General features: G+C 34.9%; 1 protein-coding gene across 1 annotated transcript in view; it reads left to right on the top strand.

Moving 5' to 3' along the window:
- The window catches only part of LOC135203025 (thioester-containing protein 1 allele R1-like), a 405,497-nt gene that overhangs the window by 65,024 nt on the left and 319,558 nt on the right, over window positions 1-20,915 (top strand). The gene's annotated exons all lie outside the window — the stretch shown is intronic.

The raw sequence follows: 20,915 nt of genomic DNA, 5'->3' as shown, positions 1-20,915 counted from the left end.
GGTAACCAGTTTTATATATATATATATATATATATATATATATATATATATATATATATATATATATATATCCGCTTCTGACTGTGTTTCACCTTTTTTTTTGCATTGTAGGAATTTGTATCCACTCTTTCGGTTTCATCTTTCCTTACAAGAGTATCCGTAGTGACAATTGTATCTTCCTCGTAAAGGTTGTATCCATGTTGGCAGGCAGTATTTTCTAATGAGTTTCCTTTGTAACAAGTGCATCCCCTCTTCTCTTACAAGAGTAATCATAATGACAGTTGTATCCCCCTTGTAAAGAATTGTATCCCCTGGCTGCATATTTGTATTCCTTTCTAATAGTAGCAGTGTATCTCCGATTTCTTACAAATGTATCAATATACTGACCGTTGTATCCCCTCGAGCAGATGTATCCCCCTTGTATTGTAAAGTATTGTAAAGAATCGTATTCCCTTGCTGCACATTTGTATACCTTTCTAACAGTGGTAGTAACTTAGCAGTTGTATACCTGATTTCTTGCAAATGTATTCATGCGCCCAGTTGTATCCCCTGTAAAGAATTGTAACCCCTTGCTGCCTATTTGTATCCCATTCTAACAGTGGTATGGTAGTAACTTATCAGTTGCATACCTCAGATTTCTTATATATTTATTCACACTGACAGTTGCATCCTTTCAAACAAATGTATCCCCTGGTTGCATATTTGTATCATTTTCCCACAAACAAATGTATCCCCTGGTTGTATAATTTTCCCACAAATGTATCCATATAACAGTTGTATTCCCTCGAGCAAATGCATCCCCTTGTTAAGAAATGTATCCCATTGTGTATATTTGTATCCCTTTTTACCTTGGCATCTGTACACATCAAAACACTGTATCCCTCCCGGAAATGTATCCCCTCTTGGAGGTACTACATCCTGCGTTGTATTTCCTTCTCAGAAAAAAGTGTTACAATTATCGACTCACCAACGAAAGAGCTGGGATCGATCCCACGGGGGAAAGTATTTTGGGCGGTTTTGTGGGAAATCTATTGTGCTTCTGGTAACCCGAACAATGAAGGATACATCTGGTGGATAGTCGACTGTGGTTGGTTGTTGCTAGAGTAGAAAGCGCCATGGGGGGCGGGGGCGGCAACCTCATCCTGAAATATTTTATTAGAATTATATACATATATATATATATATATTATATATATATATATATATATATATATATATATATATATATATATATATATATATATATAACACGAGTTATTCCATTGCCCCCAAAAAGTATTCTTTTTATTTTTGTATTCAACCTATCAAAAGATGCGTTCATAAACATATTTACCCCATTACGCCAAATAAGTCTAGGCAAAGGATAGTTTTTTAATATCTAATAAATATCTTGAGAGAGAGAGTTCTATTGCAGCAAATATGTAGTGAGTTGGAGAGAGAGATAAAACGCATCAAATCGCGTAGACAAAGAAAGTATTGACGGAGAGAGAGAGAGAGAGAGAAAGTGAACCTTATAACAGCAAATAATTATACGCTGAGACAAAGCGAAATAATTATTCGTTTAATCAGGTAATTCTTGTTTAAATTCTTCTAAGAAGTGAACATTAAAAGAGAGAGAGAGAGAGAGAGAGAGAGAGAGAAATAAAGGAAAGGGACAACATTGAAATAGAATAATTAGAGTACGACTGAAAGTGAGTTACAAGGAGTTACAATGATTAGGATGTCCCAAAAACTCATTATTTCTAGAAGCAGGCTTTACAATGCATTCACAGTGTCCTGATGATCTTGTCTCGCTTTCTTTTAAACTATTCCTCACTGTTTTTTTTTTTTTTTTTTTTTGTTTTTTTTTTTTTTTTTTTACAGCTTCTGTGGCAATTTATTCCATGTGTCACATATCTTGTATGTAAAGATGTTCCCGCAATGAGATGTGTTGCAACTCTTCAGTTCTAGTTTCCATCCATTATTTCTTGTCTGGTTTTCGTTGAATGTAAGTAGGTTACTGTCTACTTTTGTTATGCCTTTCACTATTTTGAATAGTTGTCCTAGTAATGGTCGTGTTTCTAAGCCATACATGTTCAGACTCTCCAGTCGTCTTTGGTAACGTATTTGCCTAATGGATGGAATTAACTTTGTGGCTCTTGCCTGTACACATTTTACTCTGCATTTTAGGGCCGTATCTAATTGATTTTCGTCGATAAAATCTAACCAAAGCATCGAATATAGATCGTATTAAATTTTTAGAAATAGGTATTTGAAGCCACAGCCTAATTGGAAAAAATATGCAGTGGTATCTACTATTGATATTAAGGCACTTATCACAGTAAATCAAAGACATTTAAAAGGAAACTTAGCTCAGTCTATCAGCCTCGTAGATAGAGGCTAGTAAAATGTCATTACTGAAGTCCCTCCCACTCACTGATACTTTATGAATGAATACTCTGATGTTGGTAGTTGTAGTAATAATAGTGAATGGAATTCTTATACTGTTTCACACGCTCAAACACGTAAGTAGAGTTCAATAAAGGAATAGGCATCAAATGAGAATGTTAATTGTCTAATAGAGTTCCATGGCGTAATTCACGTTTCCTGTAACTTAAAATATGCACCAAGTCTTCCACACACTATGAAAACCATTGTTACCCTGGAGTTTCAAGGATAAGTAAAGTATCGTTATGATACCCACGAAATTTGCCGCACGGTCGTAGGGCCTGTGTGGATAAAGACCAGTATCCAATATTTAGCCGATGAATAAAAAAGCATTATATATCATAGTTAGTTTTACCTATGCATACGGCAATTTAAAGTATTTATAATGATGGTATTATTAGCCGTAATGAAATAATCACATTAATATTCACCATAGTTATTATGACTATTCTTGTTATTATTAATGTTATAATCATCATTATTGTTATTATTCATACTTGGACATCAAGGAAGAGATGGATGATAGAATGTGTAAATACATGTGCCATATGCATGTATATATACAGATATGGTGCATAGATGCACACAGTACACATAATACATAAATGAAATATATACAGCACACACGCATATCTATAATAATATATATATATATATAAATATATATACTGTCTATTATGTATATATATATGTATATATATATATATATATATAATATAATATTAATATATATATATATATATATGTCTATATATATATTCAAAATATACATATATGCGTGTGTGAAGGGGCGTGGGTATATATGTATACGTGTATTTATATAAGGAGGGCAGTAGAATAGGTAAATTGTTAGAAATGCTCTTTGTAGCTAGTCAGCGAGATAGTTTATCAGTCAACCAAAAATCGGCCATTGTTTATTCTTGGTCTGAAAAGTTAGAAAGGCCTTGATATTCACAAAACATTTGCATATCTCTTTTTTCATACTCGTCAGGTCACCTTTGTCCTCTCGTCTAAATCGTTTGGTACTTGTGCATCGCCACTTGCCTGTTAATATTTAGTATCTGACGCCAACGATTCTCTTCTTGGTTGCTTACTGCAAAAACACGCAACACGAAAGCAGTCGTACAGTCACGAAGACAATTTGCTAGGCTTGCCATAGGTGAAACAGCCGTCACGTGTAACATTTCTTTGACCTATGAGTGATCGGCTTCCCTCGCGTTATAATTGGCATGTATTCCTAGAGTCTACGTTACATTGTACAATGAAAATTGTATTATTAACATACGTATATTTAGCGCCTCAATGGCGTGGTCGGTATGGTGTTGGCGATCACATCGGTGGCCGCGAGTTCGATTATCGGGCATTTCATTGAGATGTGAGGGATGTGTATTTCTGCTGAGAGAAGTTCATTCTCGACGTTTTCGGAAGTCACTAAAGCCGTTGGTCCCGTTGCTGAATAACCACTGGTTCCATGCAACGTAAAAACACCATACAAATAAACAAACATATACTTGCCAAATTCCTTTCCTATAATATTTTCATATGTATGTTTACCAAATTCTTATTCATTACCCGTGGTATCACCAATATCCTTTCCTTTAATACTTATTGTAGTACAAGAGGCCCAGATATTTGGGAACCCGGCTGTTACGTCTGATATCATAGTTACGTCACGACTAGCCTCTCTCTGGGTTCTTACTAAATTTAGCAAGTTTCCCATAATTATCCTCATAAGCCATCACTGCATATTTTTGTCATTTAGGCTGTGGCTTCAAATGGCTATTTCCAAAATACGATCGATATCCGATGGTTTGGTAACACTTTATCGACGAAAATCAGTTAGAGCGCCTCAGTGGCGTTATCGGTATAGTCTTGGCCTGCCACTTCTGCGGCCGCGAATTCGATTCTCGAGCATTCCATTGGGGAGTTAGAGATGTGTATTTCTGGTGATAGAAGTTCACTCTCGACGTGGTTCGGAAGTCACGTAAAGCCGTTGGTCCCGTTGCTGAATAACCACTGGTTCCATGCAACGTAAAAACACATTCAAACAATACAAACAATCAAACGAAAATCAGTTAGACACTATCCTGAAATGCGCAGTAGTCTATTTATGTCGTTTCTTATTACCAAAACTGTTCTGCATATCCAAGATGAGGTCTAACTATTGATGTGTAGAGCTGCAGCACCGTTTCCTTGTTTCTGTATTTGAACTGCCTCTTTATGTATCCCACTAGTTTCTGTGCCTTCTTTTTAGCTTTTATGCACCTTTTGTTGATTGTAAGTCTTTGGTAATAATAACTCCAAGGTTCTCTTCTTGTTCTGCACTATATATATGCCATTCCCAAGCAGCATGTAGCTGGCATGAGAGTTGTTTGTTCCCTTTTGTAACACTTCACACCTATCCAAGCTAAAAGGCATTTGCCATCTATTTGACCACTCTCCTATTTTCCTTAAATCATTTCTTAAACTTTTGAGAGAAAGAATAGATGGAAAAATGCAGCTGTGACAGGTAAAGAATGATAAAGAAAATCCTAATCACAGAGAGAGAGAGAAAGAGAGAAACTTTCCATTCCGGCCTCATACATCTCTCTCTCTCTCTCTCTCCTCTCTCTCTCTCTCCTTATAAGGAATTTAAATGAATGAGAGATATTCAGAACATATGACAGATTGACAGCAAAATAAATTATTATTTTTCGCTCTTACTGAAGCCGAAATTGTGATCTGAATAACGTACAACTTTTTTTTTATGCAAATGGCCTTTGCCTCTTCAGGTGATCTCTGAGTTATGTTATTGCGTTATTCGACGAATAACACCAGTGGAGAAATGGTGAGTGGTATATACAGAGTGGGTGTTATATATATATATATATATATATATATATATATATATATATATATATATATATATATATATATAATGAGAGCGGTTTCAAATGCAGAAGCTGGTATTGAAATATATAGGTATATATATATATATATATATATATATATATATATATATATATATATATATATATATATATATGTCTGTGTGTGTGTGTGTGTGTGTAACAATCTTTGGCACCTGTCTGATGATAACATTTCCGAAACGTTCTGGAATAACTTGAGTGGGTGAACCTTGCGGGGAAAAAGAAAAATCCATCGACAGATTTATGATGCAAAGCGAACGCAAAAAGCTTCATGAATTCAACCCCAGCGATTTATGTTCGCTGCAATGAGTTCCCACACACACACACACACACACACAAGGAAAGACTGACAGAGATGCAGACAAACAGACGAAGGGAATAAGAATTATATGAAGTTGAAACTGGTGTTTTGTTGTTGTTGTTGTTGTTATTATTATTATTATTATTATTATTATTATTATTATTATTATTATTATTATTATTATTATTATTTCTACGCCTGGGCTTTTATTAGTATAATTATTTGGCGTCATAATGTTATTGTAATTTATTTTAATTATTTAATGAAATGTTTACTATTATCATTACTCCGCATGGGCTTATTATTATTATTATTATTATTATTATTATTATTATTATTAGGAAGGAGGCCTTCTCTGAGGGCAGTAGCATTGAATACAATAGCTGTTTCAACGGCATTTAATTTATATAGAATCTTCTCAATTCTTGAGAAGATTCTATATAAATTAAATGCCGTTGAAACAGCTATTGTATTATTATTATTATTATTATTATGTTTGTTTCTTTTGTTTAAGCATTATATTTAGAGAGAAACGACTAGAAGTAGAAGAGATAGTGAAAGACATACGGGGAGAGAGAGAGAGAGAGAGAGAGAGAGAGAGAGAGAGACCTTACCTTACAGACCTTACAGCTCGTTCGGGTTGCCCCAGGTCCCCCAGTGTGAGGCACCTTTAATGTCTACCAGAGAATTGCTAATGCATCTTCCGGTATATTTTGCATCTTCCAATCTCGGATGGTCTGGGATACAGCTTAGATATTTGTCGAGCTTATTCTTAAACACATCTACGCTCACTCCTGATATGTTGCTCAGATGAGCTGGCAACACATTGAATAGACGTTGCATTGTCGATGCTGGTGCGTAGTGGATTAATGTCCCTTGTGCTTTCCTTAGTTTTCCTGGTATAGTTTTGGGCACTATTAATCTACCTCTGCTTGCTCTTTCTGATATTTTTAGCTCCATGATGTTTTCGGTAATTCCTTCTATCTGTTTCCATGCCTGAATTATCATGTAGCGTTCTCTTCTCCTTTCTAGACTACATAATTTTTAAAATTGTAGTCTTTCCCAGTAGTCAAGGTCCTTAACTTCTTCTATTCCAACTGTAAAGACCTTTTTACACTGTGTTTGTACAATATCCTTTTGGTAGTGTGGGTACCATATCGCAGAGAGAGAGAGAGAGAGAGAGAGAGAGAGAGAGAGAATGAAAGTCATACCGACTTTTGAAAATTCTTGTTTATGAAATGAATATGAAAAAAGTGTAGCTTGTTTACCTTCCGCATACAATTACTCGACACAGCATTATAGAATTAGATTCTGTACAAAAGAGCCTTGTGCACTTGAAAATAGCTTTCAATTTCCTTGTTTGCTTGTTTGTTTGTTGCCACTTATCGACATTTTCCTTTTCACTGCTAGCGGTGAATTATGAATGCCATTTAAAAGGTGCATATCATTAAATTTTATTCGTTTATTTACTTGGAAGTCCCGAGATCGATCCCGGAGTGGGGACGCGTCTAAGGCTTGTTTTCTGAAAGGAGAAGGTATAGGTTTAATAATTAATCTATCCCACAGACTAAGGCTAAAATATATGAAAATATATTACTCCCGAGGTGGAGCGAATTAGATATTTGTAGCCAAATGCGTACACACACACACGCATAATGCATTATATATATATATATATATATATATATATTTATATATATATATATATATATATATATATATATACATAGATTTATATCTATATATTATAACCGTTGTTGACCGTGATGCTATAACTATAGTTGATGTTTAGTTGCTGTGCTTTATTTACTATTACTTGGGTTATTAGTTTTATTATTTTTACTATATTTATATGTTGTTTATTCTTTTTGCTTTTGTTACTGCGTTACTTGTGTTGTATAAAGAGGTTCATTGATAGCGTGTTGCTGTTTCTCTTATATATGTCGGTTCTCATTTGTTGTTCGGTGTATCTATGTGTATATATATATATATATATATATATACTATATATATATATATATATATATATATATATTATATATATATATATATATATATATATATTCATAGACATATATTTACATATAAACATAAGTATATATGCTATATATATATATATATATATATATATATATATATATATATATATATATATATATGTGTGTGTGTGTGTGTGTGTGTATGTATATACACACATTTACATTCTTATATATATATATATATATATATATATATATATATGTTGATATATATATATATATATATATATATATATATATATATATATATATATATATATATATATATATATATATATATATATATATATCTTAAATGAGTTTTTAGGACCAAATGATACTCTTGTAGACAAATGAAAGAAACTGCTATCAAGCAACTACCTACCCTTGATCTGTGGCTGAAACTCCCTGGGCAACAGCTGAAATGCAGGACTAGGCTAATAAACCCTCGTAGATACAAAAATATACTTTCTTATTTCCCAAATTAGCTAACATTAAAATGGAACAAAATGAATTTATTAAAGTGGAATTAAATGAATGAATTCTGACCCAAAAAACTGTAAAACTGTCATTTTCCTCTCCCAAATCAGGTTTAAGTAAGTATCCCCTGTAATCTTTCTATGTCTGACTAACCACACCATTTTTAATAAGTCAAATAAGTCTTTACGGAATCCATTTTCCTATATGGTGACATTGAACCCATCTGAAATAAAGAGACCATAATTATTACACCACTTCATTTATGAAAGCTAATCAAAAGGAATGTGTACTGCACCACACTTCTCTTTCTCTCACGAATTTGTTATCGCTTCAAAGGTTAACTTTTTCTAAGTTCTGTTTTACATTACCTTATTCGATGGGTCTGCAACATCTTGCAACACTTCTCAACACCTCTTCCAGGTGTGTTCGGCACACTGTCACAAGTAATCAAAGAGTGTCCTCTCTTCTTCCCATTACCTATCATCAAGCCCATATATCATGTGCTACGAACACATGCAGACGCCCTGCGGGGCCCCAAGCAACCATGGGTGCCACATGTCCCAAGCATGTGATTTGCGAGGCGTCGTTGACCTCAAATTGCATTGGTCATCATTCCTGGCTGTTTTTCATTTCAGCATTCTTCGAGGAACGCGGCCTGTCTCTAACCGGAAAGAGCTGAGATTAACAATTCATTACCGCGCCCTTTTTGAGATATATATATATATATATATATATATATATATATATATATATATATATATAAGTCATATCACATTTCCGTGATTCATATACATATATCGAGCTACAATGTTCTTTAATATCTAATTCGCTCTACCTCGGAATTAATATATTTTCATATATGCTTAACCGAAGGGGAATTTTTTCTCGATAATAGACTTGCCTGGACCGGGCGCGAACCCATGGATCCTTTCAAATCCAGGAACGTCAGTGAAGCTTTTACCTACTACACCACCTCTTGCAGTGGTGTAGTAGGTAAAAGCTTCACTGACGTTCCTGGATTTGAAAGGATCCATGGGTTCGCGCCCCGGTCCAGGAAAGTCTATTATCGAGAAAAAATTCCCCTTCGGTAAGCATATATGAAAATATATTAATTCCGAGGTAGAGCGAATTAGATATTAAAGGACATTGTAGCTCGATATATATATATAATATATATATATATATATATAATATATATATATATATTATATATATATATATATATATGAATTGAGAGTATGGCGTATAGTGTGATTTATGAATAATAATAATAATAATAATAATAATAATAATAATATTATTATTATTATTTTGGTGGTGAGAAGACCCTCTTTTAGGCAAATGCTGTTAAAAAGGATGGCAGAATTAAGCGAGTTGATTTTATATATTGTCTAATTTCTATTTTCCTTACAATTCGCTTACAACATCGCTGAGCCTGAGAAGCGAATTGTAAAGAAAATAGAAAAAACAATATATAAAATCAACTCGCTTAATTCTGCCATCCTTTTTAACAGCATAATAATATAATAATAATAAGAGACCCGCGCTTCTTATCCAGTCATTTCCTAGCGAGATGTTTCTCTTGTAAATATTTTCTGAAGAATAATTTCAATTCTAAGAATATGTTTGAGAGTGAGTTCTAATATAAGAGCGAGTCTTAAAAGAATAATACCGGAAAAGTAAGCGTCGGAGGGGGGGGGGGGGGGGGGGGGGTGGGGGGGGGGGGGGGGGTGAGGATGGGGGGGGGCCCGGATGAGGGGGAACTTTAATTACAGCGTAATGAATAATCTAATAATTACCTTTCTCCCTTCTCATCAATGCGGCAGCTCGCTTTCTCAAATATTAATTAGTTTCTGTTATAGTGATTATTTTTTTAAATTATAAGTTGGCTTGAGAATGTTTTTTCGGGGTAGTTTTATTAACTGCCATTGCTGGAGTCATGTTCATTTAGCGAAAAAAATGTTTAATTTCAGATTGCGATGAGGAAATTAATTAAGTCTTGAATGCTTTATACATTTTTTATGCTCTTGGTAACAATTTATTCTTGCTTGCGTGTGTACATTGATACATACATACATTCATACATACATTATACATACATAAATACATACATACACACACACACACACACATATATATATATATATATATATATATATATATATATATGTGTGTGTGTGTGTGTGTGTGTGTGTGTGTGGGTGTGTGTGTGTGTATATGTATGTATGAATATGGGCCTCTTAGACTAAAGGTTACGTCATGGGTAGGAAGTTGGGAACGAAAGGGTAAGGGAGACAGCCATCCTCCTCCTGCAAACCTGTTTGTCCGCCCTAGGTGGGGACGGGGTAGGTAGTGGATCGTTGAAAAGTGTCGTGTTATTCCCGTAGAGTTTATTTAACCAGCTATGTTACAAATTCTTATGGAAAATCATTCATCTAACTTAATGACTGTCAGCTCAATAAAACCTTTGGTAACTTTAATTCAAACCCTTATATTTTCTCACCACCATCACTACTACTCCTACTACTACTACTACTACTACTACTACTACTAATAATAATAATAAACATAATAATTACGGTAGAGTTTCACAAAGGAGACAGCTCGATAAAACCGGCAGTGATTTAAAACTAATGGTTTTCACTTTTAGATTACTGATAATATTGCTACTGATACTACTACGGTACTACCAAAATTACTACTACTACTGCCGTCTCTAATAATGATAATAAAATTGACAATAATAAATAATAATGATAATAGTAGACACGTCGATCCGTTCAGAAGTCCCTTTCAGTAAAAAAATAACGGTTTTTGCTAATATTACACTACAACAACTACTACTTCTACAAATGCTATTAGTAGTACTACTATTAATATTTTTAATATCACCTCTGATAATGAAAATAATAATAACAGGCAAGTTCAGAACTCACATTAAAATTAAAAAATTCAAATAGTTTATCTACATAAAAATACATCAAATGGAATGCATAAGCATGCTTATGCATTCCCTTCCAAGTAAGACAAAGATCAATTCAACACATAAGCTACTTATTCCAAACATTTAGAATTTAGAGAAAGAACAATAACTAGCGTATCTGAAATGATTTGTTTTCTTATGAATAACAATGTAACTGAAATGATAGTTCAAAAATTTCCGAAGTTGTTTTGGAATAACAACTTCGAAAATTTTTGAACTATCATTTCAGTTACATTGTTATTCATAAGAAAACAAACCATTTCAGATACACTAGTAATTGTTCCTTCTCTAAATTCTAGAAGTTCAAAACACTCCAGCATATAATGCTCTATAGAGTCTAGACGGTCTAGAGTGTGAGAGAATGCCTCGCCGCACAATCTAGAAGGGTTGCCATTGTCATCAACATATTGCCAACAATAATTATAACCTACCCTTAGCCTCATATAAAAGGTATCAAGTTTAGATGAAGCCTTGCCATAAGGTATACGGGTGTTTTCGCTCATATAAAGTGCATCATACTACAGTATATTCACATCAACCGTGGATTTGACGTCTAGGCCAGTCCCTTACGACGCCTCTGATTGGCTATGTCTTTCAGGAGAGGTGGAACAGACATCCTACCTATGTGAACTCTCGAGAGAGACTGAGAGTTTCCATCCCTGTGATTGCATTATCAACAGCCAATCAGAAGCGTCGTAAGGGACTGGCCTAGACATCAAATGCACGGCTGATGTGAATCTAATTATAGCACTACCTTCGGCTAGAATTCGAACTGCATTTTCTGCTTCCTAAACATTTTGTTTTTGTTTTATTCCTTTTTTAAATTCTACTAAGACTCATAATCCTCTCAATATCAACCGTAGGTCAAATTCAGAACTCCACAGAATCTGTTGTTGTTGTTACGGTTGTTGGCGTCTGTTAATGTTTCTTGTTACGTCGCGAACCCTTAGCCAGATTATTATGAGGGCGGCTTCTCCGGCGTTTGACAGTTCGCTGGAAGCTGCTGCCTGGAACTGCTGGAAGTTTGGACACTGGGAAGTCTCGGAGTTGCGGAGTCAGGAGGTTGGGAACTTCTGTCTCCCCCTTAGATTAGACTGGTTTTGGGGGGGGGGGGGGGGGGGGAAGGGGGAGAGGTATGGGTGTTCAGTTCTTGGGAGAATTTGTCATTATTGAAAACTTAATATGGGAGAGTTATTTTGCAGTTTTTCTACTTTGGGATGATACTGAGACGGACTTATTATTATTATTATTATTATTATATACACACACATACATATACATACACATAAGGGCCGGAGCTGGAGCTCAAAGAAGATATATCACGAAGGAAGTAGCAGGGAAAGGCATCCTCATCTTTTTACAGTTTATTTCAATGCCGACGTTTCGCGATGAATTCCAAGTCGCATTTTCAAGGCTAAAGATATATAAAATTGCGAACATTAATACTCAATTTGATTTAATTTATATCAAAATTGTAATGGCAAAAGCTCTCAATAAAGTAAAAGGTTAAAAGTTAAAATTCAACAGCACCTTCAAAGCCAAACAAATTACAAGTACAGGACTTCACTAAAATCTTCGAAACACCTACCTATGCAAAAAAGAGAGTAAGACTAACTAAAATAAGTAAAAACAGAGTAAGGCACACACACACACACGCACACACAACACACACACACACACACACACACACTATATATATATATATATATATATATATATATATATATATATATATATATATAACTTTATCACTCACACAGCTATTCAGTGCATTGATACTACTACGAAAAGGACCTCATTAAAACTGGATGGTATTTAGCGGAGATATTTATTCAATAAAAATTATAATAAACTTTCTAGGACTAACAGTCCTCATTAACGTATCCTTAGTGAAGTTGTGTTGGGTGATTGTCTGTGTGTATGTATTTATACACGATTTATATATATTTAATTTTTTTATATTATGTAGAGTAATCTTATAAAATTGAAAAATGTAGATTGTACTAAGTCCCTCTCCAACTATTTTTTTTTTGTATCAAGCCATAAAAAAGTAGATTATGATAGTATCTGTATTATTTTTTCATTTCCGGTCTCGGATTCGTATAATCTACTGGCTGGTGGTGGTCGGATTGCTAAGGGGTGGGGGGGGTGGAGAAGAGGGGGGGGGGGAAGGGGGGGGGGGTTACTCTTAGCAGGATGTACGCCCGGTAACAGATTTAAAAGCGGCTTTCGAATCCCATGCTATTGTGGATGTGGGCTTGGTTGGTATGTTGTGCATTTGATGTTGTGATGGTTGTTATGGTTGTGGTTATTTTGTCGTTTTGTAGTTGTCCGTAATAGTTATTAATGATATTTGTGTTGTTGTTGCTCTAATGTTTATTCATGTTGTTCTGTAGTTGTTAATGTTGTTGTTGCTTCATTGATTATTCACGTCGTTTTTCTTTAGTTGTTGATGTTGTTGTTGGTTTAATAATTATTCATTTCGTTGTTCTTTAGTTATTAATTTTGTTGTTGCTGTAATGATTATGAATGTTGTTGTCGTTGTTATTTAGTTATTAATGTTGTTTAGTTTTTACTGTGATTATTGTTGTTGCTGTAATGATTATTAACGTTGTTTTTTACATTTGCTGTTATTGTTGTCTTGTTGTTGCTGTTAGAGTTGTTTCTGTTGTTAATGTTATGGTTATTGTAACAGTTGTTCCGGTTGTTGTAAAAGTCATTTTGGTTTTGTTGTCATTGGTTGTTATTATAATTTCCACTGCTGTTGTTGAAATGTTATTAGCTGTTCTTTTTATTACTGTTGTTGTAATGGCTATGATTGTCTGTTACTGTTGTTGTAATGGTCATAGTTGTTGGTGTTGTTGTTGTTAGTGCAACTGTTGTTGATTTTATTGTTGTTTTTGTAGCTTTGTTGTTATTATTATAACTGCTGTTGACCGTGATGCTATAACTATAGTTGTTGTTTAGTTGCTGGTACTGTATTTACAATTACTTGGGTTATTATTATTTTTATTATTACTATTTTTAAAGTTGTTTATTCATTTTGCTTTTGTTTTAACGTTACCTCTGTTTATAAACAGGTTCATTGATAGCGTGTTACTGTTTCCCTCATATATGTTGGTTCTCATGTGTTGTTCTGTGTAAGCAGGCATACACAACATTGCGGTTGATGCTTTTGCTGAAAATTTTCAGTGGTGTTGTTCACTTCGTTTGGTTTTATGTACAGCCCTTCACAGGAAAGATTTCATCTCTGGCGGGCCCTTGTACGTTTTCAAAATAAGTTTCTTCTTGTATTTTATAAGTGTCTTTTAGGGTTTTCTCGTCAGTATCGTAGCTCCTGCAGAATAGGAGAGTCTTTACATCATTTTTAAATTTGCTTTCCTCTTGTTTGATTTTCACTTCGGGCGGTATCTTGTTGCATAGTCTTGGTGCGCAATGTACAAATGCTCTTTCGCTTGACTTACAATCAGTTGTAGTTTCAAATAGCCTTTATACTTCACTTGCATGTCTAGTTCAAATAGCCTATATGCTTTACTTGCATGTCTGGTTCAAATAGCCTATGTGCTTCACTTGCATGTGTGGTTCAAATAGCCTATATGCTTCACTTGCATGTCTGGCTCAAATAGCCTATGTGCTTCACTTGCACGTCTAGTTCAAATAGCCTATATGATTCACTTGCATGTGTGGTTCAAATAGCCTATATGATTCACTTACATGTGTTGTTCAAATAGCCTATATGATTCACTTTCATGTGTGGTTCATGAAGCACGTCTGGTTCAAATAGCCCATAAGATTCACTTGTATGTGTGGTTCAAATAGCCTGTATGCTTCACTTGCATGTCTGGTTCAAATAGCCTATATGATTCACTTACATGTGTGGTTCAAATAGCCTATATGATTCACTTACATGTGTGGTTCCAATAGTCTTTATGATTCACTTACATGTGTGGTTCAAATAGACTATATGATTCACTTACATGTGTGGTTCAAATAGCCTATATGATTCACTTACATGTGTGGTTCAAATAGCCTATATGATTCACTTACATGTCTGGTTCAAATAGCCTATGTGCTTCACTTGCATGTCTGGTTCAAATAGCCTATATGATTCACTTGCATGTCTCTTTCAAATAGCCTGCATGCTTCACTTGCATGTCTGGTTCAAATAGCCTATATGCTTCACTTGCATGTCTGGTTCAAATAGCCTATATGCTTCACTTGCATGTCTGGTTCAAATAGCCTATGTTTTGTTTGTTTGTATGGTGCTTTTACGTTGCATGGAAACAGTGGTTATTCAGCAACGGGACCAACGGCTTTACGTGAATTCCGAACCACGTCGAGAGTGAACTTCTATCACCAGAAATACACATCTCTCAATCCTCAACGGAATGGCCGAGAATCGAACCCACGACCACCGAGGTGGAACACTAATACCATACCAACTACGCCGCTGAGGTGCTATATGTGTGGTTCAAATAGCCTATGTGCTTCACTTGCATGTCTGGCTCAAATAGCTTATATGCTTCACTTGCATGTCTGGTTAAAATAGCCTCTGTGCTTCACTTGCAAGTCTGGTTCAAATAGCCTATGTGTTTCACTTGCATGTCTGGTTCAAGTAGCCTATATGATTCACTTACATGTCTGGTTCAAATAGCCATATGCTTCACTTGCATGTTTGGTTCAAGTAGCCTACATGATTCACATGCATGTCTGGTTCAAATAACCTATGTGCTTCACTTGCATGTCTGGTTCTAATAGCCTATGTGCTTCACTTGCATTTCTAGTTCAAATAGCCTATGTGCTTCGCATGTGTGGTTCAAATAGCCTATGTGCTTCACTTGCATGTGTGGTTCAAATAGCCTATGTGCTTCACTTGCATGTGTGGTTCAAATAGCCTATATGATTCACTTGCATGTCAGGTTCAAATAGCCTATGTGCTTCACTAGCATGTCTGGTTCAAATAGCCCATATGATTCACTTGCTTGTCTGATTACAAAATTCATTTCATGTATAAGGAAGCTCGAGCTGTTTCTGAGGTATTTTGGTAAGAAGTCTGTTTTATTCTATTTTTGCTTCTGCTGGGAGCCAATGCTGCTCAATACATTCCTGATACTGAGTAGCATAATTGTTATTATTGTTGTCTTGATTTTGCTGTGGTTGTTACTGTCTCTGTTCTTGTTGCATTAATGCATCAGAATTTTATTGCGCCAGTGTTGTTGTTTTAACCGTGCAAAAAATGGGACAACAAAAATATTATATATATCGTGTGCGTGCATACTCTTCGGTAATTTCATATTACAAAAAGGTCAAAATTTGATTGGAAAAATGCTGCTCGATTTAAACAAATAACCTCCCATCTTCCGTAGTCACACGAGAGAGAGAGAGAGAGAGAGAGAGAGAGAGAGAGACTGGACCACCTAACGCTCAATTAATTATGAAGTATTTTCCAGTGTCGCTTGTTCGTGTGCATTTACACGCGTCACTTGTTAATATGCAATGTTGGCATACTTTAGACCAAAATATTTTTTCTAGTCCGTTTGTAATATTTACATAAGGTCAGATCGCATCGCCCTTCCTTTGCCGTTACAGGTTACTCTATGAGCAAGATTTCGTGCTGGCATAAGGCCTGCTTTTCCTTAAATTAAAACGAATGTCAAACTTGAAATAAGGAAAGTAGTGTAGTGATTGCATGTATCTGCATACATGCAGAAATTTATATATTTTATATATAATAATTATATATATATATATATATATATATATATATACATATATATATATATATATATATATATATATATATAATATATATATATATATATATATATATACACTCGCACACACAATATAGAAACAACAGGTAGTCCCATGCTCAGGTCCGGTGTATTTTCATGTAACCGACCATAATCTGTGACGTCACCTAAACCGGTCGAAGCGACTGTCAACTGATGTAACCATAGGGATAATTGCCTTGGCACTCTTGAAATGAGATTTATGCTTGTAATAAAATTGTGAAACCCAATTTATTCACAAAATTAAACTAAATAAATTTAACAAAATACATGAACTGAAAGGCAGGCTTCGCCAACGGACGACTTACCAAAGGAAATCAATTTTAAAACAATTGATAACGAGGTCCCAAATGCGCCCAAGGAGGAGACAGGGAAGTTTTAAAAAACCATGGGAAAAAAAAAACAAGACAAACTCCAGGATCCTGTCAGTCTCTGAAAGTTTCACATTCACATGAACTACAATATTCCATATGTCCAAAATCGGATTTACCGCTTAAATGTATGGAGGGATATTTATTAAATTGCATTTAAAAGTGTAACAAAGGCAATTATCATTATGTTTACATCAGTAAACTGTCGCTTCGACTGGTTTGGGTGACGTCACAAAATCGCATGCGCAAATGAGTCCCAAACTCGTCGCTAGAGCGGGACTACCTTGTCATTACTATATTGTGGCTGAACCTGTCCATCGGACGTGTTATCGAACGCACATTCACTTCTAAATGACCTGGACGTACATCTTTCCCCAGCCAATACTACTGCGTCAATGACCGGCTCAGTCAGGCACCGCCGGCCGACGGCATGCACATACATGTTGCGACAAGTTGCTCGGGGAATATTTTCATCGTGAGGCCCCCTTAAACGGCCCTCGATAAAACAGCCGATAGTTGAACTCTGATATTGATTTAAATGCGTTCATAGTCACTTATGTTAACTCTGGGTACCAAATTTGAATGCAGTAGGTCCATCTCTGACCTATTGGGCCCTAATTCCGAAAGGCAGCCAACCTAAAGAAACACTTCTACAAAGATGTCAACTCCAAAAGTTGTAAAAAATGAGAGGGTATGAAAAAAGAGGGGTTATGGACCCCCTTAAGCGCCTCATAGACGTTACGGTCGCCGGATCTGGTCATCTGAACCGGAAGTAAATCTCACTGTCTATGGGGTGATCGTCCGACCAAAAGTGGGCGGAGTCCGTCGGCCTCTCCGACCAACTCAGAACCTGCCGTTGCCTGGTTCGGGGCATCCGATTTTGTTCAGGTGGCTGGAGGCCTCCACATCTATGGCGTGATCTGAAGATTTACTTCAGTTCCAACGAGACGCTGAAGCGGCAACATGTCAGCTACGTCCCAGATAAGGAGTTATTTGAACGTCGTTGGAAAGCAATGTTAGGCTTATGATAAATTAGTACGAAAATTACAAAAGGATGCCATAAATTAATGTACTATATATATATATATATATATATATATATATATATATAAATTGTATCTTGCATAATCTAATGGTATATAGTCTTGTATACAGTAGGTCTATGATCCGTTAAAGCAAAATAAGCCTAAGCTTAAACCTATGGTTCTGTAGCCAAGTAAGAGAACAATATTCAACTCTTTTGTACACAAACTTTTTAGTTTACACAGGGAACACTGAATTATTATTGAATATATTGTCATAAACTTTGATTTTACTTTATGTATGGAAAATAACAATGTAATTTAAACAATAGTGCTACACACACACACACACACACACACACACATATATATATATATATATATATATATATATATATATATATATATATATTTATATATACACTATATATATATATATATATATATATATATATATATATATATATATATATATATCTACACACATATAATATACATATATATGTATATGTTATATACACTAATATATATATATCTATATATATATATATATATATATATATATATATATATATATATATATATATATATATATATATATATATAGTTCAGGGTACTTGTGGAAGACGCATTCTTTGAGACGAACGATAATAGATCAAGTGGTTGCTCCGAGTGTCGGAAGAAAACGCCCATCGTAAAGGTAGGACACATTCTATAAAAAAATTAAAAAAACTGTTACCTTTTGAAAAGAGAGAGTAGTGTGAAATACTCTCTTTACGTGAATACTTTGAAAAGAGTGATGTGGGGGATATGTTTCTATGCCTATCATCTTTATTACAGATGGGTCCAATTCCATGGTTGATTAGAAACGGGATTCTCTAACCTGACTAATACGAGACTTAGTGACTTTTGGGTTTGGGAGTGTAACCTTAGTCAGGAGGGTAGAATGTTATCTTACTAGTTTCTTTATGGGTAGATTTGGGTGTTTATGCCATTATGACTTGTTAATCATTTTGTTCTATGTTATAACCAATTGCTTTGGGAAATAAATAGTATTTTTCTATATTTACGCAGTCTTAATAAGCCTCGTGACATGTTGCAGACAGGGCACCGTTGGCAACAGGTAAGAGTTCCCAGTTTGTGTAGTTTAGGGAATAAGGAGGGGTGAAACATATATATATATATATATATATATATATATATATATATATATATATATATATATATATATAATATTATACACGTGGTATGCAACATCGTTTACTTTTTGCCTTTGTAAACTCGTGTTGCATAACTTGAGTAATTAATTGCTTTACATGTCTCTGGGATTATATATTTCCCCAAGGAACGAATTGTGTGGCGTAAGCGAAATTTGTTCAGCAACCTCTCGTACAGTGTTTTTGGTTGTCTTACACGTGTGTTTTTTTTTTTTTTATTGATTTCCGTAAGAGGGAAGACCGTATGTATTAATTCCATGTAGGTCTGCTGGTCCATTCTCGGGTAATTAAACCAGTCACCAGGGTAAAGTTTCGATTCATTAAATAAACGATCGTGAGATAATTGATTTCACTTCGTTATCCATAGTTCAATTTAGGTCTCCTTTTTCTCTGGGTCTTCCAGTTTCTGTTGCAAGAACGCAGTCTACAGCGTCATCACTGAGTTGAGTGGCCACTTCCTCACTCTATACCATGTTTCGGCAAACTGAAGTGAATCCGAACATCTATGGGCAACGCGGATGCCGAATATAGAACGGCACCTGATCAGCCGGTCGTATCGTCTATGGGGCCCCTTTAGAAACGACCCTCGGATTTCGGATTCTGACTAAACCTTCCAGTGTGGCAGAGGAGTCTATGGTAGAAATTTGGTAGCCCTAGCTTTCATAGTCTTGGCGTGCAAGCAAACATACAAATAGACAGACAGAAAAAAGACAAACAGACAAATTGCCTTATATATATATATATATATATATATATATATATATATATAAATTTATATATATATATATATATATATATATGTATATATATTATATATATTTACATATATCATATATATATATATATATATGATATATATATATATATCACACACTATATATATATATGATATATATATATATATACACACATATATATATATATATATATATATATCTATATATATATATATATAATATATATATATACACACACACACCATCCCTCGATATCCTAAAGGCATAGCTATCAACTGTTAAAGATCCTCCATTTAATATGAGACCATCTGACCAACTTTTACTTTTTCTAATCAGAGTCCTCTGAATAAGGCATTTCCTCCGTTACCCAAGGAAAAAAGCGCTCCACACGCAATCATGAAATGTACGCTACATACGCAACCCATCTCGATATCGCCTCGAACTTGCGCCACAATAGAGAAGTATTTAACTTAGGGAAATTGCGCCATCAAGGAAAAACTCTCGCAATTCCTCCCTTTTCTAAGACCTTGAAGAAGACGGTACGGAATTACGACTTCGGTAACGAGCTCTTTGCTGCATTAGGTCTCGCTTAATCTAGCAACAACAATGGCACGTTCAAATTTCTCTTTCCCGCCCCCTAGATAAAAAAAAAAACATT

The sequence above is a fragment of the Macrobrachium nipponense genome, chromosome 33 (assembly GCF_015104395.2).
Source record: "Macrobrachium nipponense isolate FS-2020 chromosome 33, ASM1510439v2, whole genome shotgun sequence".
Classification (NCBI taxonomy): Eukaryota; Metazoa; Arthropoda; class Malacostraca; order Decapoda; family Palaemonidae; genus Macrobrachium; species Macrobrachium nipponense.
Note: the sequence above shows the minus strand (reverse complement) of the source record. Positions and strands in the feature narration are given on the sequence as shown.